This window comes from Parasteatoda tepidariorum, chromosome 5 (genome assembly GCF_982258835.1).
Source record: "Parasteatoda tepidariorum strain Cologne lab strain chromosome 5, Ptep-v5.0, whole genome shotgun sequence".
Lineage (NCBI taxonomy): Eukaryota > Metazoa > Arthropoda > Arachnida > Araneae > Theridiidae > Parasteatoda > Parasteatoda tepidariorum.
This window is the reverse complement of record NC_141759.1, coordinates 43,987,552-44,013,925: the sequence shown is the minus strand read 5'-3', so window position 1 is coordinate 44,013,925 and position 26,374 is coordinate 43,987,552. Positions and strand designations below refer to the sequence as shown.

The window sequence follows — 26,374 nt, the reverse complement described above, 5'->3', positions numbered from 1 at the left end:
AAAGACATTCATTGTGGTGGGAAACTTTTTTCAGCATTTTCATTTATCTTGGTGAATTAAAAGATTCTCAGATACCACAATGATTTAGTTATTTCTGATTAGATATAGAATTATATAGAAGCAAATAATTTTTGATCCATCAAAGACTTTTTGAATGCTCTAAAAATAGAAAAACCAATTAATTTCAATAATATATTAAACCACTTTTTCCATAGAACCACTTTTTGTATCATTTCAATATATAATTTCGGGACAAAACGGATTAATTGAGATTAATTTTGAAATGAAAAAAGATATTTTTCATAGAAAAGTTAAAAATATTTTTTATAAGAAAGTCAATATTTTTAATCGAATTTCTATTAATAATTTCGACTTTTAATTACATGCGACAATTTAAAGCCGAATGTAAATATGCAAATCAAAATCGACCTTTTTTCTGGCTTTTGATATGAAAGCAAAAATGTATAATTTCATGGCTTCCAACTTGTGCACATTTTGGGAAAGAATCGTTCAAGTGAGAATTTCCATAAATTAAGTTTTATATGTGATATAAAGGAAAGAATTTAAGTAAAATAAAAAATATGCTATTAGCTATGGGCCCTGTATAATGCCGTTGTCCTTTTTAATAAATCTTGTATTAAACGTTTATTAATGCCTAAAATGAAATTTGCAGAAAACCACATCATACAGAGCTTTCTTTCAAAATTTATAAAAACTTCTACGAAAATTCCTCAAAAAGCTTATGATTTTCAAGATATTTAGAACTTTTTTCAATAGTTACCAAATATGTACAAAACAGAAATATGGAAAACAAATTATAAAGTAAGGAAATTTGCGAGCAGGCCCCGTATGCTTAATTTTTTACGCTTTATATATATTTTTTTTTATTTTTAAAATACTATTTTGCTATAAATTAAAAATTACGACAAAATTTTGTTCAATTTTATTTAAAATTTGTTCAGTTATACAACACAATGCAATAATATATGTTTTTAAAAAAAATATCCTATCTTTATGAATATTTAAGATAAGCTAACGGAATTTTATGCAGTTATTGCAAAGGATAACCAAAATAAATTATACAAGTTATAAGCTTATGGTTATTTCTTATTATTTATTATTTTTGTTTTGTATAGGAAGCTGAAAAACATATTTTTTCGTTTGTAGTTTATTGTGGGCTCCTCAAACACCTCTAAAGTTATAAAACACATCTCTAAGTGTTTCTTGAAACATTTTCCAAGAACTGAAAGTATCTCGAAAGAACTGTAAGTGGCACTACTGTTGTAAAGAAGTAGTATAATGCTTAAAGAATGCAAGAATATATAAATTCATTTTACTAGCTCACATAAAGCTCTTAAAAACAAGTATTTCAATTTCTGTTTCTTTAGTAACTTCAAGGAATTCAAAAATGTTTGTCTTTTTTTTTAGATTTAAAGTGCAATTCTCATGTAAAGAAACATTCATGGAAAGAAATACATAATAAATGAATAGTTGCTCATATTTGAGCAAAAACAAAAACGTGCATTTGATACGAGCATTCCAATGTCCGTAACTAGTAATAAAATTCAAGAACACAAAGATTGGGGGATAATTTAATTAGTTTAATTAATTTTTTAATTAATTTTTCTGCGTATTACATTTCCTATGCGTATGCATTTCCTTTTAAGTTCCTAAATGCGTATTACTTTTCTTGAAACAAAATTTTAAAATTTTTTTTTTAATGAACAGAGTATTTCTAGTGCACATTGACTGATTCAATCCATGTCTTATTTAAAAGGCAAATTCCATATAGATAAACTTGAAGGTCTATATTTCTGTGAATGAGTATCAATCACTAGTGCTGATCAGTAGTACATCAATCAGTAGTGGTGGCGTATATTTAGTTTGATCTTAAAATTAACCTTAAAGTAGCGAGTAACTGAAATTTGGCATTAATTTCAAGGACATTAAGTGACTTCGCCAAAACAAGTTGGATAATTTCTGGAGAAAAAGACATAAGTATAGCAAAATAAAGTTAATTCACAGACTTAAGATTTTTAATTCAATTTTTTTATAATGTGGCCCAAAACGTTTTTATAATATAAGACACGTACCAGAGTCATTGAATATAGAAATAGTTATGGGAATGCTGTAAATTATTCCTCTGCTGTAAATATAGTTATGGAAATGTTATATATCTGAATTTGGCAGCTTTCACCAGTGGTGCTATAGTCTCAATCTAGACATTACAGGGGAGTGGGGCTTACATTTTGTTATACGAAGAAGTGACATAGTGTTTCATTTTTTTTTTTTTTTTTTTTTACCCTAAATAAAATAAAACCTCACTCATGTCAATACAGCTAATATATCAGAAATTATGAAAGCTTTTATGGATAAATAGCACATTAAATTGCACTGTTAGAATTTTCATTCTAAAATTATGGTAAAATAACCGGTAGAAGTCTGTCCTTCCAATAAACCGTGAAGTTTAAGCTAAAGAAATTTTTTACCTTTGCGGTTTTGAAATCGCTTACAACTAATATTGTTAAAAAAACACGAATTCAAAACTATGCGATTTTTAACCATTTACAGATAGCATGGTTTGCAAATTGAAAAAAAGAAAACTTTAACTGGACATGGGGGAGAATTTGGCAGCTTTATGGTGATGCCATCTATGCATAAATTACAATATCGTATTCTAATTGCCTAGGATCTCAAATTAGGGAGTGCAGGACACTGCAAACTCTTCACGTGTTGAAGGGTATGGAGGAAATTTTGTGGTGTCAACGTTGGGACTAAACTCCTGCTCTGTCGGTCATGAGATTGGCTAATTAGCCCTCTCGACTATAATATGTTCTTGTTTGCAAGAAACTATGTGGCTTCACTACGTGGGACCAGTTGGTGCCATAGAATTCTGGTTTTTTTTCAGCCGTATTAATTGAAAGCAGTAAATAAACGGTTTTTCTTGCAATGAATAGGTTATTTGACCCTTTTGTTTAAATATGATAGATTAACAATTAAATAAATTGTTATTTAACCATTTTTTTCAAAGAAATTTCTAACAGTGTGCAACAAGTTATAGTTCCTGTGAAATTTTTTAGGAATTATTAAATGAGATAAAACTAAGTCAAATGAAATCAAAAACAATTTATTAACTTCAGTTTAACAATTAACACTATTTAATGCTCAGTTTGAATGAATTAACGGTAATGAAATAACTTCCTTTACCACCCTCAGACCAGAGGTAATAGTAAGACAAAAAATAGAAATCAGTAAATTATCGTAACCACGTTTATCATGTGTACCTTTTATTTTTTTTGTGTAATGGCACAGATAGTTTTACAACTTCTTTTGGTTCCTTTTTTTTCTCTTGTTTACATCCAACTAACTGATGTTGAACTTGATGTATCGGCTCAACGGTGGTAATGACATATTGCTTCCGATATATTTTTTTTTATGTTGAATTAAATAAAAAATTGAAAAAGCTATTAGTAGCAGTTTAAGAGTTATAAAACTTTCTATAGATAAAAAGTGTTTTACACTCCTACAAAAGCATTTCACATTGCTATATACACAAGCAATGTATTGGATAGTACGTATGAGTTCAAACCAAATTAATAGAATTAACAATTTTTAAGTTAACCCGTTTTGTCCCGACTTTATATATTGAAATGATACAAGAAGTGGTTATATGGAAAAGGTGGTATAATATATTATCGAAATTAATTGTTTTTTTTACTTTTAGAGCATTCAAAAAGTCTTTGATAGATCAAAAAGTACTTGCTAATTTTAATTATAGATCTAGTCAGAATTAACTAAATCATTGTGGTATCTGCGAATCTTTTAATTCACCCAGATAAATGAAAATGCTGAAAAAAGTTACCCACCACAATGAATGTCTTTGAAAAAAGGAACTGTCCTAAATATATGACGCTGGGCGTTAACCGGTTAACACGTTCACGCCGGGATGACCCACCGGTGGGTAACGCTAGATTGTCTCATCTTGGCAGCGCACCGGAGTAGAAACTGGTAACAACAAATTTCATTTTTTAGTTTTTTTCCGGGAATAATGAAAATCCATAACTACCAATTGTTTTTAACGGATGCAATTTTTATATAGAATTGCTTCTTCGCTGTGATAAATTTCCTTACTGTGAATTGTTATTGTTGAGAATAGATTAACTCCTCCCGAATATTATCTAATATTGAAATAGTTCTTCTACCAGTATTTTCTCTTTTCCGGTACCAGTATTTTCACTTTTACCGGCGTGAACGTGTTAAAAGAGTTAAAATGCAGAAAAACTACAGTTTTTGATTAGCACCTATTTACGCATTTCTATCTATGCTACCAAAACTGCATGCAGCAATGCCAAAAATTTAAACTGATAGAAGTCAAAATTTATACTACTTTAGAATAAATTGATTGTCTCATCAGTCTAAATATCAATTAGATTCAGCGTAAAATAATACATTGGAAAGTTGATTTGTTCAAAATAAGGTATTTATTGTTTCCGAAATCATTAAAAATAAATTGGTTTTGCTCTGTCTCATTTAATTAATCCTAAAAAATTTCATCCTAAAACATTTCTGTCCAATATTTGCAATTTTAGTTTGTAGTTAATTACAGTTAGGCCAGACGGGCAAGCCATGTAAAATTAGAGTGGCGTTTATCGTGTCAACTCAAAAGTATTTTCAAAACTTGTCCAGTTTTACTTCTTAAAGCTTTTAAAAAAAATCATTTTATTTAATTTTTACTACATTAAATTATAACAGCAATTCTGAATCAAAAATAATTCTTTCAGGAACTTATTCCTTGTCAATAACAAACTTGCTCAGAAATTAAATAACGATATAAATTAATTTTCTGCTTGCGCAAGAGTTTACTGATGTCATTTCTCAATATTTTATTTGGTTACATTCAAACTATATTTATATCAAATAATGATATTTAACTATAACTATTTAATATTAATGAATATTTCAATGCGAAATGTTTCCAAATAATAGCGAGAATAGATGAAAATATTAATTAGTAATACATATAACTATTTTAAAAACATTTATCAAGCAAACTAGCTACTGACTTTAAATTAGTTTTATGTTTTTAATAAACTTTTGAGAAATGTTGTTTTAAATTAATTGCTTGAAAATAAAAATAAATAATTACCTGTTAATTCTAATGAGTATTCTAGTCTTTGACTTTTAAAAACGAGATTTAAAGAAATGGTTGAAACTGAAACACAATAGTATTTCAAACATTTTGGTAAGGCATTATCTTGTTCATATTAATTAATGAATTTACATGAAATATTAATTGGTATTTAAAAAATGATATTTTATAGAACTAGTAATAGAAAAAAATTTACTGTGCAATATAATTATAGCAGCCAAGTTAATTGCCAACTTCAGGGCATCCAATGATCCCTCAAAATTGATTTAGTAGAAGCTAACTTATAATTGAAGCAGTGAGAATGCAACAAGCAGGGATGCCACAGGCTACTAAAAACTAGTAATTAATAAATAGCAAAAATCTATTAAAAGATATAAAAATAACTTTTTCTAACATAGTTCTTTCAGTTTAACTAATGAAACAAAGTGCAAGGAATATTTTTGTTCCAATTATGAATAATTTTCAATGTAAGTCGTAGTTGTGATAATTAGTTACGTTGTTACGATAAATTTAATAGATTAAATAAATAAATAGGAACTGAATTTCTACCACTTCTTACATTTTTAGTCGAATATGGCATCCTTAAAAAATGAGAAAAGTTTTGACTAGTAAAGTTCAAAGTTTTATTAAAAGAAATTAAAATTAGCATATAATTTTTTTCAGTTCACTATTGAAAGTGAGTGTAAAAAATTTTTTTTGCTTTAAAATAAATTGAAGTGTAAGTCATAGTTGTAGTTACGATTGAATAAAAATATAATAAAATAATGAAATTGAAGAGAATTTCTACCACTTTTGAGTCGCTTGTGGTGCCACAAGTGACTAAGAAGTGGTAGAAGCGACAAGCGCCACAAGCTATAATACTTATACTTGAGCATCCTTACGTAAATTTCCACTCAATCCTCAGCATAATTCTGTACATGCGGTTCATTTATCAAATTATTGGGGTGATCAATAATGTTTCAAGTGAATTTTTTAATAACAGGAAATACTTTTTATGACAAAAAATTATATTCCACTATATTATTTTTAGGGACCTCTGGACGCCTTCCAACTTGTGCAGCCGTTATACTTTCACGAATTGGCAGTAAAATAATAATTAAAATTTATAAGATTTTGTTAACTTATAACTTTCTTACCGACTCTTAGAAACATAACTGTTTTCTTTCTCGTGTTGGAGCAGCTAGGCATCAGTGTTAAACGATATAATGAAGATCAGATAAAAATCGATGCTCATAGATTATAGTTTTAGTAAAAGGTTTTGAATTTGTTTAGAAATTTCTACTTTATCTCATGCACTAAAAAAAGAAAATACTCAAATTTCACGAAACTTTTTACAAATTTTGACGAAATGGCATCCTGGTCCATGCTTCGAGCGAAAATTTCGTCAAATTAACAAAATAACTGTCTTCACTTCAAATTAGAATTCAGGAAATATTTCGTCATTATATTTGGTTAAAAAAAATCACGTAGCGCCAAATGCATCTAATTTTTTCTAACAATCCTCTTATCTTGGGCACCATACAGGTGGATCAATGTCGCTCAATTAACACAAGAAGGACTTATAGAACAAACAGATAAATTAGACCCATGCCCGATGCGGTATTCAAACTCGTATCTTCCTGTGAGGAGGACAACCCCTTGCCCACCATACAACAGACTGGCTTGTTCTTTAGCATTATTTTCGAACGTATAATTTTCATTCTAGCTTTATCGTTAAAGTTAACAATCTCCCATATTGCAATACGGTGAAGTTTCGAGTTAAGTAAATATTTCCGTCCCATATTGAGAGTTAACGTTTCGTCAAAAATAACAGGATTTCATCACAAAATGACTCAAAATTAACGAAATATAGATCAAGAATTTCTGAACAGATAAAAGTAAGAATTTTATTTCTGTACCTACTGGGGAAAAATTTCTTAAAAGCCTCGATATTTGTGTTTCAATACCCTTACTTTTCAATAAATAACTTTTGTTCTATTTTTAAGCTCGATATTATTATACGACATAAAAAGTATGAAGGTTCCTTCTTTACTTTTGCAACTCCGCTTCGGTACAACGTTTGCACAGATTAAAAATATTTTTTTGCTATGTTTCAGTGGAGTTAATCAATGTATGTTTAAACGACTCTATCACTTATACGATATTTTTTATTTTTCCTTTAAAAATAACCCCTTACATTCATAAAATCTATATACTGTAATAAAGTATCCCTCTGTTTACAGCATTTTCTTTTTCCTTAACGCCATTTTCTTTATCTACTCCTCATAAAAAATTCAAACACGATCCCTTCGGGCATTCATAATAGAGTACATTTAAGCTGATCTATTTGTATTTGTTATTTTAGGACAATTCAGGTAAAAGGAACAATGTTACTGTTTCCCTAAGTGACTCCGTTAATCTAATTTACAAGTGGATAAACTTGTAATCTCTAATTTTATTTCTGACTTTTTTTTTATTTGAGGTATTAATACAATTACCAAATACTTATTTCGTTTTCTTTTTATAGGCTTAATAAAAGAATTTAAATATTAAGTATGCAATATTCCTTAATATTATTCTTAAATTTTGTACTTGAACGGTTTGTGAATCGATTGAAGTCCTCTCAATGAGGGGACCCAGGTTTGAGTCCTGGTGATATCTAGTAGATCCAATTGCTGCTTAGATCTATCGCATCAATCATAGTGCTGATAAAATTTATCCACAGTAACAGGTGGTTCTTTACTAAAGTTTTGTGATTTTTTTCGTCCTGTAGCACAAATGCTGCTTAGTTCAATAAATTAAGTCCACCAAGAAGGCGTATCCAATAAATTCATACATTATTTCCCTTATTTTCTAGGTTACGTAAAATAAATACAAGAATTGGTTGTTGAATTTTGATAGCCAAAACTCTAAAGCAATTCCTACAACAGCCCATTGTGATCCAGTTAGAACATGGAGGATAAGTTTCAATTCAGTTGACATGGGTAGACATGGTTCAATTTCATGACTAACGGCATGATAGTGGCTACATAAACAGCAGTTCACGAGGAACTTATTTACTGTTCAAACAAACTGGTACTCTACGAACTGAATCTAGATGGACTTCAAGTTGTCACCGGAGATCGAACCAATGCTTCGAAGCCAATTTCTACTTTAAAACATTTATACGATTGAGTTTTTGAACTACATAATAATGTTATAAATTGTTATAGTATTATAAACGATATAATTATAATATTATTAACGATAAAATTAGAATATTTGTCATTGCGTAACTTCCCGGAAACTTGTTTTGTCCTCGTCTTTATAACTAAGTTATGCTCACAAAAACATTCATTTAATCTCTTCAGTATAGTTTATGTTTATTTTCTGACGCACTCGCTGAATGGCCGTTATCTTTAGTGGCAGGGAAGAAAAGTATACAATCAATAACGATAGAGAGGACATAATCAAGAGCAAAACAGAAGGACTATATTAACCCTTTCGCGCCGACTGTCACAAATACGTGACAGCAAAAAACCGTATCTATCAGGGTAAGAAGATAAAACTGGTAATCAAAGTATTTCTTTAGCAGTTTATTTGTAGGCGGAGTTATAATTTTTTGATATATTTAATTCACCATTACTTTGTTCAAAATAAAACTACTTAGTTATACTTTGAATTAACATTGATTATATATATGATTAAACTAACAATAATTAAAATAAAAGCAAAGTAAGTCTGTCAAATTAGCAACGACTACATTTAAGTTACCGTTTTTTATTTAATTGCAACTTGATTCTGATTTTGTACGAATGCTTTTCTGAATCACCCGTCCCCAAGGGGTTAAACAAAAGGAGTTTTCGGTAGTTCATGCCACAAAATGAAAGATTAACTGCATTCAGTATCATTTGGTATGATGCTGTTCCTCGAGGTGAACCAGCACCTCCTACATCAAAAAGCCTCCACACGGTCTTTTATAAGTAGTCCGCGCAGACTGCTTAAAAAGAGAACCAGTTGTGCGCATGAACCCAAAACCTTTTATAAAAGTAATTTGAGAGAAATTTATCATATATATTAGAGAATTGAATCTGTAGTGGTTGACAAGTGAATAAGGCAAACAAATAATATTCGTAAATAAAATAAATTTTTAGTCATATATTTACTAAATTATTCTATTAGTCATATATTTACTATATTATAATATATTTTTCATTATATTCTGTATTAAATGACTCGTTATGAAAGTGCATATCCTTCACAGTGGTCTGATCGGACTACCTATAAAAAAACCGTGTGGAGGCTTTCAGTTGTAGGAGGCGTTGGGTGAACTCGGGATGGTCAAAATTTACCAAAATCAAAGGATTTTCTCTGGTACTTATCCTTTCCAGGCCTCCTTAAAAACCTTTTTTCATAGTACCTATATATTAAACTGCTCACTTTTAATGCAGTTTTAATAGGTACCAAATATACTGATTGTACTTATATCAATATATTTTGTGCTGATTAAAACTGCCCCATTTATCATAATATTCGAAGTGCCAATTATCAAAATTAATTAAGCATCATTGGCGTCAATAAGAATATGGCGATTTTTTAAATTCCTCCTAAACAAATTAGTACCATTTTTCCATTAATTTTGCTTTTTGTACATACCTGATACTTTGTATCAAGTTACATATATTACAGAGATGCCAACTTGCTCCGGACAGCAAATATATATTTTAAAGTGGTAGTTTATTAATTGTGATTCTTGGTTTAATAAATTCAATTTAGTAGATTTTCATCCACCACTATTTCTAAATAATTCGTGGGCTTATATAATTAACCACTCTACAGTAGTTATGTATTGCAATATCATTTAAAAAGCAGGCAAAAATAGTCAAATAATTGCAAAATTTACTTTGTACTTATTTACCGTAATTTTTATTATATTGTCGTGTCCGGAGCAGTTGGCATCTCTGATATTATTAAAATCAATCAAACATCTTCGGCTTCAACAATAGTTTGGCTATTTTTTACTCTCCACTAAACGAATTAATACCATTTCTCCATTAACCCTTTCGCGCCGACTGTCACAAATACGTGACAGCATGAAACCGTATCAATCAGGGTAAAAAGATAAAACTGGTAATCAAAGTATTTCTTTAGCAGTTCATTTGTGGGAGGAGTTATAATTGTTTGATTTTTTTAATTCACCATTACTTTGTTCAAAATAAAACTATTTAGTTATACTTTGAATTAACATTGATTATATATATGATTAAACTAACAATAATTAAAGTAAAAGCAAAGTAAGTCTTTTAAATTAGCAAAGACTATATTTAAGTTACCGTTTTTTATTTAATTACAACTTGATTCTGATTTTGTACGAATGCTTTTCTGAATCACCCGTCCCCAAGGGGTTAATTTTGCTTTCCAGTACATAGTTTAAGATTTTACTTCGATTGGTAACTATTACCAAAATTAATTGAGCTGCACTGGATTTATAATAGTAAATGAAAACGCATTACTACCGGCGTAGAATTAGTATCCAAAATCAAAATGTATTTCTTTTAGTTACTTAAAGTTCGGAACAGTCTTTCATAACTATTCCATTCTATTATTCCATTATTCTATTATACTATGACTATTATTCTATTAGACGTCTAGTCATCCCTCTATCTGACGCTTAAGTGATCCTCGATGTTTGGGATTCTCATTTCTTCCCCCTCCCTGGTCCATCTCCGGATGAATGACCAGTTGTGAAGGACGTGTCAAGAATATGTTTCCACTTCCCAAACGGGCAGTATTCACTTCTTCTTATGTACCTACCTCCGAAAGAGCGGCTTTAGTTCCATTGACTTCGTATCGTAATGATGGTATAATTTTATATAAATATCTCTTTTCAATTTCATCAAAACTTTAAAAACAGAGTAGCTCTCTAGCTTGTTCTTATTGTAGAATATTCTTATGCAGAAACTTTTAAGCAACGTAGTAACACAAATGAGCAGAGTAAAAATTTTTTCATCCACGGAAAGTGATTTATACAGTATATCTATGCTTAACACTAGGTTTACGGGACGCGTCATTTTGACGCATTTCGAGTTTTGTAAGGAAAATTACAAAACCCGTTCGAATTTTTATTTTATCTCTTGTAATGACTTTTATCCATTGATCGAGGTAAGTATATATATTGAAGTCTATTTTCTTCAAAAGCGTTGAAATATTGAAATTCTCTTTGTGGTATACGTATCTCAACGGATATGCGTCAATTTGACGCGATCGTAATTTAGACAAAATTTTAAGTAAGCACGCAAGCATCACATCAATAATATATAGGAATGTACCGACAATACTTCGATCCGTTATCCGATATCGTTATCTCAAATGAAAGAAGCGATAAACAACTGCTGCCGATAAGCAATAATAGAAAGAACAAACGCAGAATGTTAGTAAATAACCACAAAGTAAATTAAGCAAATATAAAGTGGCAAATTATATAACTCTTCAAATTATTTAGAAATAGTGGTGGTTAAAAATCTATTAAATTGAATTTATTAAATATGTATTCGTATATATATATATATATATATATATATATATATATATATATATATATATATATATATATATATATATATATATATATATATATATATATGAAAAACTTCAATAAACCTAGTGATGTATTCGTTCATGCTTCAAATTGACGCGTGTTCGTAGAGATAGGTATATAAGAAACATCCGTGAACCTATTGTTAAATAACTAAGTAACACTGAAGCTTCTTTACGTCTTGAAGATATCATTAGAAAAAAGAACTTCATCTATCACATTTATTATAAATACTTCGGAATGCTTGATGTAGCAGGTTTTGGCAAATAATGGTGATTAGTTTTAGCAAAAAGCAATGAGCTGTGCAGGACGTACTGTTTTTAAAGTGTCCCAGAATAAAAAAGAATCATATGTATTTCTTTTAGTTACTTAAAGTTCGGAACAGTCTTTCATGACTATTCCATTCTATTATTCCATTATTCTATTATACTATGACTATTATTCTATTAGACGTCTAGTCATCCCTCTATCTGACGTTTAAGTGATCCTCGATGTTTGGAATTCTCATTTCTTCCCCCACCCTGGGCCATCTCCGGATGAATGACCAGTTGTGAAGGACATGTCAAGAATATGTTTCCTCTTCCCAAACGGGCAGTATTCACTTCTTCTTATGTACCTACCTCCGAAAGAGCGGCTTTAGTTCCATTGGCTTGGTATCGCAATGATGGTATAATTTTATATAAATATCTCTTTTCAATTTCATCAAAACTTTAAAAACAAAGTCATTCTCTAGCTTGTTCTTATTGTAGAATATTCTTATGCAGAAACTTTTAAGCAACGTAGTAACACAAATGAGCAGAGTAAAAATCTTTTCATATTCAATTTTTCATATTCAGTATCAATTTTTTCAAAATGGAAAGTGATTTATACAGTATATCTATGTTTAACACTAGGTTTACGGGACGCGTCATTTTGACGCATTTCGAGTTTTGTAAGGAAAATTACAAAACCCGTTCGAATTTTTATTTTATCTCTTGTAATGACTTTTATCCATTGATCGAGGTAAGTATATATATTGAAGTCTATTTTCTTCAAAAGCGTTGAAATATTGAAATTCTCTTTGTGGTATACGTATCTCAACGGATATGCGTCAATTTGACGCGATCGTAATTTAGACAAAATTTTAAGTAAGCACGCAAGCATCACATCAATAATATATAGGAATGTACCGACAATACTTCGATCCGTTATCCGATATCGTTATCTCAAATGAAAGAAGCGATAAACAACTGCTGCCGATAAGCAATAATAGAAAGAACAAACGCAGAATGTTAGTAAATAACCACTAAGTAAATTAAGCATATATAAAGTGGCAAATTATATAACCCTTCAAATTATTTAGAAATAGTGGTGGTTAAAAATCTATTAAATTGAATTTATTAAATATATATATATATATATATATATATATATATATATATATATATATATATATATATATATATATATATATATATATATATATATATATATATATATATATATATATATATATATATATATGAAAAACTTCAATAAATCTAGTGATGTATTCGTTCATGCGTCAAATTGACGCGTGTTCGTAGAGATAGGTATATAAGAAACATCCGTGAACCTAGTGTTAAATAACTAAGTAACACTGAAGCTTCTTTACGTCTTGAAGATATCATTAGAAAAAAGAACTTCATCTATCACATTTATTATAAATACTTCGGAATGCTTGATGTAGCAGGTTTTGGGAAATAATGGTGATTAGTTTTAGCAAAAAGCAATGAGCTGTGCAGGACGTACTGTTTTTAAAGTGTCCCAGAATAAAAAAGAATCATATACACTAATGTCTACTGTAGAATATTCTGATGTATTGCTTGTTCCTATGTAGTATTCCGAATATTTTTAATTCGGAATATATCTTTCATAAGGTATTAATACTAAAATGAAGAAAAGGTCGTTACTACAAATTCTTTTTCCCAAAGCTATAAAAACTAGTTTATTCATTGTATAGAATAACATATTCAGTAAAGTTATCACTTGTAAATTTGATATAGCTGTAATTTTTTTAACAAAAATCAATGAAAAAGAGTTCAAATAAAACAATATTCTCTTTCTTTTTTAAAATTTGGAAATTATACATATTTCTTAAAAATTCGTCAGTAATTGGCAAGGATATTAACAAGGTCAATAATTGACTCTTCTCGATTTCATAAAAGCTTTCCCAACAATATCATTCTCTCGATTGTTCTTATTGTAGATTTAAAAACATAAAAAAAATATTTCTAAGAAAATAGGAAATAAATTCACACGTTTGCATTTCTCACTTCAGAATATCAAGAATATTTTCAATTCGAAATATATTTTTCAAAAGGTAATAATACTAAAATGAAGACTCGGTTGTTACTACAAATTCTTTTTCCCAAAACTATTATTACAGTTAATTTATTCATAATATAGTATATAAACATATGCAGTATGTTATCACATTTAAATTTGAGATAGCTGTAATTTTTTTTAAAAAAATTCAGTAAAACATAGAGTTAAAATTAACATTATTCCATTACTTTTCAAAATTTGGAAATTATACAAATTAGTTTAAAATTAGTCAATAATTGACGAGATATAGATTTTTCATAAAATGTCAATAAAGACATTTATTTACGTAAAAAGCTTTAAGCTTTTTTCTTTAACTTTACTTTTTATTTATTAATTTATTTACATTTTGGATTTTAAGATCTTAAAGTGACTGTTTTCATGTAAATAACTCTCATGTGATAATTTTTCTTTATTTGCAAGACTGTTAATATTTTTTTTAATGACCTTATTTTTAAGTGATAAATCAAAACAGTCAGCTTTTGAATTCAAAATAAAACTATATTTTTATTATTTCCAAAAAATACTAACTAAAGAAAAAAATTCATTTACTTACATTAAATGAAAAAAAATTGCAGTAGAATTACTTTAGCCTCTTAAATCGTCAAAAATATTAAAAAGTCATTTAGACAATAGTTTTTCTTTTTTTTTAATATAAATGACACATTGTCATTTTTAAGTCTTTCTCATAGTAGATTTATTACTTTTTATTTCCTGTTTACAGAGAAAAATAATCAATTCTAGTTTTTTAATACTTTCTTTGCAGAAATGACTTTATTTTAAGAATATGTCAAAAATCTTTTGTACACCCTTTTAATTGTGAGCTTAAATCCTTATTATCTGTTAATTTATTTCGCTTTTAGTTTTCTGAATAATAAATTACGAACCTTTAAAACTTTTATTTAAAAATGTGCTTAGTAAATCTTTTTCAATCTACTGCCTATTAAGTAATGAGCGTGTAATTCTATTTCCTTAAAAATTTCATTTATATATTTATTTATTTTATACGCTGTTTTTTTATTTTGATATTTTTGCTTTTTCTAATATAATAATTTAATTAGCAAAGCAGTAAGCGTATCGTTTATTGAAAGAATTTTTAATTCCCTAATAATTAATAAACTTTAATTGATAGGAAAATAAAGGCATAAATTCCAAAATCTAATATTTTTCGGTACAATTTTTTTTAATATTTAAAGTTTTAGTATATTCCTTAATATTTCACCTTTTCATTTGCTTTAATAATTTTAATTTGCAATTATTTTAATAAAAACGGTGTAAAAATATTTATTTTTTAAAATATATAGGATCTGATAATTTTTGATAAGAAATTTTTTTGCTGGTGAAGTTAAAAATAAATCATACTTACCTAAATCGTTAATTCGCAACAATTTAATAAAAATAAACAATCTTTTTACTTATATTAATCCATACATTTTCTATTATTCAAATCAATTTTTCCATAACTTTTTGCAGCATAAGATTACATTGAGTTCTTCATTATGTTATATAATTAGCTATTATAATATAGAGATCGGATAAAAACGGCTGATTGCTTCAAAAATTTTAATATAATTAGCACGTTGAATGCCATGCTAATTTTGCATGGCTTGCCTGTCTGGCCAAACGGTGAATACCTACAAACTAAATTTGCAAATATTAGACAGATTTTGCTTGCTTTTTAAAAAGTTTAGCATGACATATCTGAAAAAAAAAATTATAAATTATATAAGCCTACGAATTGCTTAGAAACAGTGGTGGATAATTGAATTTGTTAAACCAAGAATCACAATTAATAAACTACCACTTAAGAATATTTATTCGCTGTCCGGAGCAAGTTGGCATCTCTGTGAATATAAATAAAACTATTTTTGTCTGTTCTATATTGCATTAATTTTTTCAAACCATTTTAGTAACGATAATAATATTAAACAAAAATTAAAAATTTACACGAATTATGTGTTTCTAATAATCTTGGCTCCGCTGGTCACCGGTGACCCCCGTAGCATTCAACGTGCTGAACTAAAACATTCGTATGACACTAATTCTGATTACATTATTATCTTAATTATTTTAAGTTTTTTAAAAATTCTTAAATAGAAAAAATTAGAAACTAAAATTATAAAACTAAACTAAAGTTATAAAAATTCAAATATTTGAACCGTAGAGCTGTAATGTAAATAGAGCAATCCCGTTGTTATATTTCATCATTTGTCTTCGTCCCAAACATTTAACACTACGTTTACGGGACGCGTCATTCTAAGGCATTTCGATTTTTGTAAGGAAAATTACAAAAACTGTTTTTATTTTTATCTTATCTCTTGTAATGGCTTTTTTTCATTGATCGAGGTAAATATATATTGAAGTCTATTTTCTTCAAAAGCGTTGAAATATTGAAATTTTCTTTGTGGTATACCTATCTCAATGGATGTGCGTCAATTTGACGCTATCGTAATTTAGATAAAATTTTGAGTAAACATGCAAACATCACATCAATAATAAATTGGAATGTATCGACAATACTTCGATCCGATATCCGATATCGTTATCTCAAATGAAAGAAGCGATAAACAACTGTTGCCGATATACAACTATGCCTAATTTCTACTTCTACCTATGTCCATTTTCCTGTACACGTGTTTTGATCTATATCTATTTCTGAAAAGCGCGCATATCAAGACTGCTCATTTTTCTTAAACGTGCATATAGAGCTAAGCGCAGAATAATAAGGTCACCGACGAACGTAATTGTTTTAGCTTTAAAATTTTTACAAGTAAAAAGGTTTTTGAGATTTAAGTATTTAAACTCCACCCCCCCCCCTTTACAATCTTTAAGGATCCTTCCTATTCCTAAAAGTGCTTTTTAACTTATGTCAGTATTCTCTCGAAAAATAAATACTGAAACATTTCGAACAACCTTTTGTTTACAAGATCTTTTTATTTTTTAGATACTTTTATATGCAGAACAGCTTTCACGAATAGGCGTAAAGTATCCTCTAGTTTAGATATTTACGATGAGAAAAACTGAGAAATCTGAATAAATATTTTAAGCAACCAGCTGCCGCAACAATTTCTACTCCTTTCACTTTAAATCTAGAGTAAATAAGGAAGAAAACATAATTTTGCGTTAGCTTCCTTAGTTTAATGATACTCCCACAAATCGATTCTTTTAGTAGAAACATTTTCCCCTCATTTTCCCGAATTTCAAATGATCAATTTCTTGGTTCCGGGAAAAACATACTGTAAGGAGTAAACTTCAAAGTTATCAAGTTATGGAAATTCATTCCTAGTAGCTTAAAACTCGGTGCCTTAATTTAGAAACAGTATTGGATAGTGATCCATAGTTTTAATTGAATTTTGAGGGTTAACTTATTAGGATGATTTTTAATCCTGTTTTTTAATTAAAGTTTAAAATTAGCTATCAGTTTTATCCATGTAAAGATTTATTTTAAATGTTGTTTCATTCATTGTTCTACTTAAATTAACCCTTTCCGATAACTTGACAGCTCTTAGCCATCGATTCCAATGGAGTAATGTCCCCAATAAAGTAATGAGTTGCCAAGCTGTGAATATTCTTCTTCATTGCCTTATACTTGTTGGAACTAACACAAAACGCTACCTTTAGCTCATTTGCATTTGTATTAAAGCTTTGTACTCTAGCTCTGTACTCTAGCTTCGTTACACAGTTAAAAGAACAGACGCAACCACTACGAGTTTATAAGACAAAACCCACTGTTTGCACCACTACGGCATAACACTTGGGGACATTAAATAATTGGTTTATTGATAGAACATATATTCTCAGACTTATGTGCTCAATTAAGACTTAAAAGCTTTAATTGAGCACTTAAGTCTGTAGAAGAACCGATAACACACTACAAAGAAGGACATTACGAAGATTAATCCAGGGTAACAGCGGGATTCAAGCCTTATACCTCCATATTTTTCCATTAAATTAAATGATTACTAAACGTTGAATTGTAAAAAGTTTAACACTCAATACGGTAGATAATTTATGGTACCAGAGAGTAGCTTTTCAGTGCAAAATGTAAAATAAGCACCACCAACCTTGTGTTATCAAATATAATATCAAATAAATGTAATATCAAATCCTTGTGTTAATTAAAAAGAGTAAACTTGCCAGTTTAGTACGCTTGATGAATAAGTTCGTTTTCAAAGGTTCAGTAACAATTTCAAACTTCCATATTATTATTTTGTACCCAGCATAAATGACATATAGTTGATTTTCATAAATTTGTTAAATTAAACTTAAAGTTTCGTTATTCAGGGTTAATTAAAAGAAATAAAGCAGTTTACTATTTTGGAAAATATTAGGACATACGTGTCAGCATTATAAATAAAATAAACGTTAGTTATTTCATTTATAGAATTCATGATGCTGACCCGTATTATTCATAGGTGAAAAAAAGTTGATTATTATATTTGACTGTTCAAAAAACATGCAAAAATTCAAAGAATTTAGAGAGAGAAAATTGGGTCAATAAGTTTTTAGTATAAAGGAAAACCATTGATGAATATTTTTCCCACATGGAGCTTCATAATAAAATGTTAAACTTTATAACCGAACAAACTTTTCTGATACCCACATAGTAATTTGAAGAACTCAAAACGCTTCACGATCAGGAGCCACCACTTTTCAAAGCAAAACTCGCGCATAGATTTGGAAATAATAGAAATATCCAAGCTGACGTCATTTCATTCACGTATCTATAGAAAATCCATCAATGATCAACATTAATAGTAGTAACCAATAGAAATGCCTATCTATTTGAATAGGAATCATTCGATAAGAATAGTATAAACAACTGGTTGCCATTCACAACTACAGAATTGCGGTAATTAATAGAATTATGCTTGTTAAGTGAAATATATCAATTTCTGGATATAAATACTCAGCCGGGCCGTAAGTTGGACAACTGGTTGCCATTCACAACCACAGAATTGCGGAAATTAATAGAATTATGCTTGTTAACTGAAATATATCAACTACTGGACAAAAATACTCTGCCTGGCCGTAAGTTGGAGTCATACCGTGCAACTTAGGGAGGACAAATTGATAATTATTGATAATTAGTGAAAAAATTATATTAGTTTATGTTCAATTTAATTTTTGACTTGTTATAAATAGTGAAACATACTTTTAAGAACACCATGTTAAAATTTAATCATTCATTTCATTATTTGTTTTTAAGTGATTTGCATTTGTTAAACATAATTTTATTATTTGGTATTAATTAAAACTGCATAATTTATGATACCATGGGTTTCAATTATTTCCATCAAAACAAAAAGTTTTAGAAACAGTTCCGTAACTATGGCTTATTAGGGACATTTTTTTTATATTTATCATTTAATCGTACTTTTAGACGTTTTGAATCTTAATTTTGCGCAAAACAAAATATGCTTTCGTTCGGAATTATTTTTTTTTTATTTATTTATTTTTTTTGTTGAAAAAACACCTTTTTTACACTCACAATTTTTTTAATACAATTTGAACAACTTGCGATGATCTGTTCTGAAATATCCACCCGTTAAATTACCTTTTATATTTCAGAAAAATGGAACTATTGAATAAATATTTTAGGTGGAACAGCTGGTACGGCAATTTCCACTACCTTTCAGCAAATCTTGAGTAAATCAAAAGAAAATACAATTTCATGTTACGTTTAATGATACTCCACAAATCGATAGTTTGACAAAACACTATTTTCTATATACCTAAGATCATCAATTTCTTCGGGAGAAACGATTTACCAAAAAAAAAGTTCAAGTCTTTGTTTCATTAAGTCATTTCGAAAACTTTAATTATCGTGTTCTCAATTCGAGAATAGGAATTCCATATATTTAATTGAATCTTGAGAATTATAAAATTTAGGTGATATTTAGAATATACTTCTTCAAATTTAATGAACTTATTACTTACCAAAGGCATGTTTTCAGAAAATCATACCATTAAAATGAAGTTCAAATTTTTTATATATATTTTTGTACATTTCGATTAGCCCGGAAAGTCGCCAAAAATTTAGACCTCCTCCAATTTTATTTTATTTTTATTTTTGATATTTTTTAAACACATGAAATTAAATAAGATTAAAAAAAATAGTTGGATTTTCTTTTTCAGGCTAATTGGTTAGGTAACTAGATTTATTTTACAGACTTTAGTTTTTTTCGGCTAGATGGGACCAAGAAATAGTGACCTCCGCTAACTTTTTTTTTATTTATATCTCTTATTTAAGTTCTTTTATTTATATCTTATTTATCCCCCAACTTTATTTTATTTTTATTTTTGATATTTTTTAAGCACATGAAATTAAATAAGATGAAAAAATTAAAAAAAATTATTGAATTTTCTTTTTCAGGCTAATTGTAAAATAACTAGACTTATTTTATAGACTTTGGTATTTTTCGGCTAGATGGGACCAAGAAATAGTGACCTCCGCTAACTTTTTTTATTTATATCTCTTATTTAAGTTTTTTTATTTATATCTTATTTATCCCCCAACTTTATTTTATTTTTATTTTTGATATTTTTTAAGCACATGAAATTAAATAAGATGAAAAAAATTAAAAAAAATAGTTGAATTTTCTTTTTCAGGCTAATTGTAAAATAACTACACTTATTTTATAGACTTTGGTATTTTTAGGCTAGATGGGACCAAGAAATAGTGACCTCCGCTAACTTTTTTTATTTATATCTCTTATTTAAGTTCTTTTATTTATATCTTATTTATCCCCCAACTTTATTTTATTTTTATTTTTGATATTTTTTAAGCACATGAAATTAAATAAGATGAAAAAAATTAAAAAAAATTATTGAATTTTCTTTTTCAGGCTAATTGTAAAATAACTAGACTTATTTTATAGACTTTGGTATTTTCCGGCTAGATGGGACCAAGAAATAGTGACCTCCGCTAACTTTTTTTATTTATACTATCTCTTATTTATTTTTCAAACATATGAAAATAAACTAAATAAATAAATAAAATATAGTAAAAAAATAGAAAAAAAATAGTTGAATTTCCTTGTGCCCGGCTAAGTGAAAAGTACCTAGACTTTTTTTTTTTTTGAACTTTTATTGTAAGAATTATTTCATTTAAACAAATTATTTCAGTAATTCACAAATAATTTTATTGTTAAATGATTTAAATCTTCTTGACTTACATCAAACAATTGTCATATGATAAATGAATTAAAATAATATAGATAAAACAAAAAGGGATTTGTTAAAATAATTATCAAATTAATTTGATTAAAATATTTTGAGAATTACATGAAAATTACATATAATTGCATTCTCTGCATTACACTTTGGATCTACATTGCATACAAATCATACAGAATTTAGAAAATCATTAACAAAATGCTTCACACTAACTAAATCCTATGTTTCTAATTTATTTATAATTCAGAAAGATTTCTAAATTAAATGTTTGACTTTCTAAAGCTCTATATTAACTATAGCTCTTTGCATCTGCATTAATTGCAATTCGGACGAGATTTTTTTGATACAATTGATAACTTGCAAATGCTTAAACATTATCCAAATACTTCTAATTAGTTTTAAATAGTTTTGACAGATTAACATGCCTGCCAACTTTTAATCGCTTCCACTATGATTTTTCCCAGTGGTATCAAAATGGAATTTGAATTTAAATTTTACGCAAAAGAATATGTTTCATTTGAAAAAGCTTAAACTGACTATTATGACAGTAGCGCATGTATATATATATATGCTTAATTTTTTTAAGAATAGTGGTGATCAAAATGCTTTAAATATTAAGTTTATAAAAAAAAATAATATATATTTACTACCACTTGAAATATATAAATAAAATTTTACGCCAAATGCGTAAAAGTTGGCATGTATGGATTAACCCTTTCGCGCCGACAGTCACAATTACGTACCCATACTTGCCAACTTTTAATCCTATCGCGGATGATTTTCCCCAGTGGTAGTAAATTCGAACTCAAGTTACAATTTTAGGCCAAAATATATGCTGTTTTTGGATAAAGCTTATGTGGACTAATACGACAATATTTCATAGTAATATACATGCTTAAAGGTTTTAAAAATAGTGGTGGTCAAAAAGATTTTAAATTGGGTTTTAAATTGGGAAGGAATATATAGAAAGCATACATTTTACTACCACTTTAAATATGGAAATTAAATTTTACGCCAAATGCGTAAAAGTTGGCAGGTAAGCGTACCGTTTGTTGTTGTAGAACTGGGCATCTGAGGCCTAAATGGCATTTTACAAATACGTGCCAGCATGGCTGAAAGCACTTATATACCAAGATGGAAAAGAGAAAAAAACTGGTACGTAAAACATTTCAATCCAGCATTTGTTTCGAAAAAAATAAAATATCTGTAACTAGCAAGATTTCTTTTATAATTTTAGCATATATATAAAACTGCTTCTTTTCCAAGGTAAAGTAGATATTGTTGAATAATTTTAAAAAAAGCGCAAGTAAACTCTTCCGAAAAACTAGCTATAACCGAAAGGAGTTTACTACCAGCTTTTCCGTCTCGCTTTCACCCCTGCGTGCCACCATAAAACTGTATCAATCAGGGTAAAAAGATAAAACTGGTAACCTAAGTAGTTCTTTGGCAGTTTATTCGTTGGCGGGTTTATAATTGTTTGATTTATTTAATTCACCATTACTTTAGTTCAAAATAAAATTATTTAGTTATACTTTGAACAAACATTGATTATATATATGATTACACTAACAGTAATTAAAGTAAAAGCAAAGTAAGTCTGTCAAATTAGCAACGCCTACATTTAAGCTACCGTTTCTTATTTATTTTCATCCTGATTCTGATTTTATACGAATGCTTTTATGAATCACCCGTCCCCAAGGGGTTAAGGGCTGAAATTACAAATGTTAGCAGAAGTAAGTTGCATCCATAATAATACTAATTTAGACAGATTTTTCTATAAGATTTATGGCTTGCAAATATTCCACTTTAATTTTAAAATATTTGCATCTGCATTTTATGTAACGTTTCTATTACCTAAAAGCATTGAATTCAAAATAATTTTACAAATTATGCTCATAAAAGTTACTTTTTTCTATTGAAGTTTTAATGTCCCTGTTTAATGTTTCAGCTGAAAACTTATCGTGAAATTTTAGCACAACCACTTAACCTTACCCTTTCATCAACTTCAAGATGTATAATAGTGAAAATAAATCATTTTACAGGATTATCCGTCTTTATGGTAAACATAAAGAAACTTTTTTGAAAATTCTCGTTGGACATGATCCAGCAATCTGTCTTACTCATTCCTTAAAATGATTATATTTTTAAGAGAAGAAATAAGTTTTGAATGAAAAGTACTTTTTAAAAGAAATAAAAGAATCGTGTTGAAATTCTGAAGTTACGAATAAATCAATGAAATCCAAGCATTTGCGAAAATGCTGTAAATGCAATTTCTATGCTCAAATCGACATTTTAAAACTTCTAAAAATTGTTTGTGATCTGTAGCTTTCATTTAACACGTTGAATGCCACACTAATTTTACATGGCTCCGTCTGGCCACAACGGTAAATAACTACAATATAAATTTGCAAAAATTAAACAAATTTCGCCAGTTTTTTAAAAGGTTTAGCATGACATATATGAAAAAAAGTGGTGAATTATATAAGCCTACGAATTGTTTAGAAATAATGGTGGATAAAAATCTAATAAATTGAATTTATTAAACCAAGAATCACAATTAATAAACTACCACTTGAAAATATTTATTCGCTGTCCGGAGCAAGTTGGCATCTCGGTGTATATAAATAAAACTATTTTTGTGTGTTCTATACTGCATTAATTTCATCAAACCATTTTAGTAACTATAATAATATAAAAATATTAAAAATTTACTCGAATTATGTGTTTCTAATAATCTTGGCTTCACCGGTGACCCCCATGGCATTCAACATGTTAATATAGTATACCTGTCAACTCTCCCGGATTTTGCGGGAGATTTTATTTTCATATTTAAAGTGGTAGTAAATATATACTATTTTTTCTTTTATAAATTTAATTTTTAAATGATTTTGATCACCATTATTCTTACAAAAATTAAGTTTATATATTAATATGCGTTACTATCATGGTCAACTTAATTTTTTTCAAATACAACGTATTTGTCTGTTTAAAATTGAAGTTTTAATTCCATTTTAATACCACTGGGAAAAATGATAATGGAAGGGATTAAAAGTTGGCAGGTCTGATATGGCATAACTACCAAATTTTATACAGCTCAGTTATTGAAATGAAAATTGAAAAATGAATTGCAGAGAGGCCGCTAATGGCCCCAGGCGCCCAGATATATTTCGATGATGTAAGATTTTGATATTTCGAATACACCACCAAAAATTCGTATGCATTTATATAAAATGCTAAATTAATTCATGGAATGGTGGTTAAATTCATTCTAAATTTATAAATCCAAAAAATGAAATATAGAGGCTTAAAAAGTTGCGAATGTATCGATGAAAACCAAACATTTGTGAAAATGCAATTTCTATGCACAAATCGATCGATATTTTAAAACTTCTAAAAATAGTTTGTGATCTGTAACTTTCATTCAAAATAGCATAACTGCCAAATTCCGCACTGCCCTGATAGTAAAATGATAAACTGAACTATGAATTGTAGGAGGAAGTGCACATTTTTGATAGTTTAAGTACACAGCCAGTAATCATCATCATCATCGAAATATATCTGGGCACCTGGGGCCGTTAGCGGTCTTTTTCCCATTCGTCTTGTATTGTGGTCTTTAAGGTGGTTCTTTCTGGTAATTGGAATAAAAGGAAATTAAATATTTTGTAAATTTTTAAAATTGCGTCACTACAAAAATGAGCTGCCATCGGTCTGAGGTTTATGTCTTCTCTTAAGTTTTCAAAAGTAAAAATTTTTTTGAATCCTGCGGTTTACACAACCAGTATTATTGTATGCATTAATATATATGTTTAATTTATATGTTTGGAGTGGTGGTTAAATTCAATCGAACTTAAATTTATAAGCCCGGGAATAAAACATAGACGCATAAGTGTTGCTATCACTTTTATACTTGCACAAATAACAACTAGTAGTAAACACTTCTGATATTAACACGTAATCGGTAAGATATCATATTTCATTTAGAAGTCACAGTAAAAAAATTTTTTCTTTCATAAAATGATGTTGATGAATTAAGGAAATTTGGAATAACCCTCTTTTTTTTCGAAAAAAAAGTCAGTGTCTTACAAAAATTCACCAACCTGAGACTAATTTAAAGAAAAAAATTATACTCTTTTCTTTATTTTTAATAATTAGAAACGCTATGAGTTGAAAACTTTTGGTGTGTATGAAACGTTTGTATATATTATGCTGTGCTAGTTAAAGTAAACATCATATTTTTATTAATTTTTAAAATATAAATAACACATTTACGTCTTACATTCAAGAATTGTTAAACTACCAATTTCTTCAGTTTTTTATTTAGAGATATTTCTGACCTAAAACAATATTTTCCATATCCATTAAAAGGTTTTTATATAACAGAATTTTCCTGTGTCTAACTGTCAATTTTTGTATTCTTATAAATCCATGTTATTCTGGGTAAATAGGATACAGGCTACTGTAATTTAATGTTAATTTATTAATAACTAATCATTGCGAAAACCTTTAATACGATTGATAAAATGAAGGAAAAAAAGGAAAAATAAGAACAAGCAAATTAATGAGTCAGCAAATCTACGTAAATTAGCATGTAGGTAAAAAAAAATTAATACAACAGATAATACAACAATAAGTATGAATAAATAAACAACAATGTTTATAAATATATAAATTTTGGAACTGCTATTGACGATAAACATAATCTTAAAACTACTGAATGGTGTATAATACTATAAGGTTACCACACTCTCTGGTAGATCAGTAACCGGCCTTCTATTTTTAGAATTCTTGTCAAAAATGAAATCAAAGTGCACACAAAAATATATGTGATAAAATTTAGAAAGGAAGGTAGTGAGAAAGGGATAAACATCAAAAACCAGTTAAATTGTTGAAAAAACTTGGAGGTGTTTTTTGCTAATCATCCTTTAATTCCTCCTTGTTTCCTCCGGCCATCAAATACGTTTTGATTTTGACTTTCTTACTAATGATTCGTCCAAATTTGAAAACGTTTGAGCTTAATCCTTGACGAAATTTTAATTTGCAATTTCTACGGTGTATTTTTTGACATTTATTAATGATGGTCATTAGATAACAACCTATATATTATCGACCTATATTCTTTTAATCTATATATAGCCTTATATGTTGTAAAT

At 28.4% G+C, this 26,374-nt stretch overlaps 1 protein-coding gene across 1 annotated transcript in view; it reads left to right on the top strand.

Moving 5' to 3' along the window:
• LOC107452319 (potassium voltage-gated channel subfamily KQT member 1-like) overlaps nt 1-26,374 on the top strand; it is a 380,328-nt gene that overhangs the window by 254,533 nt on the left and 99,421 nt on the right. The window lies entirely within an intron of this gene.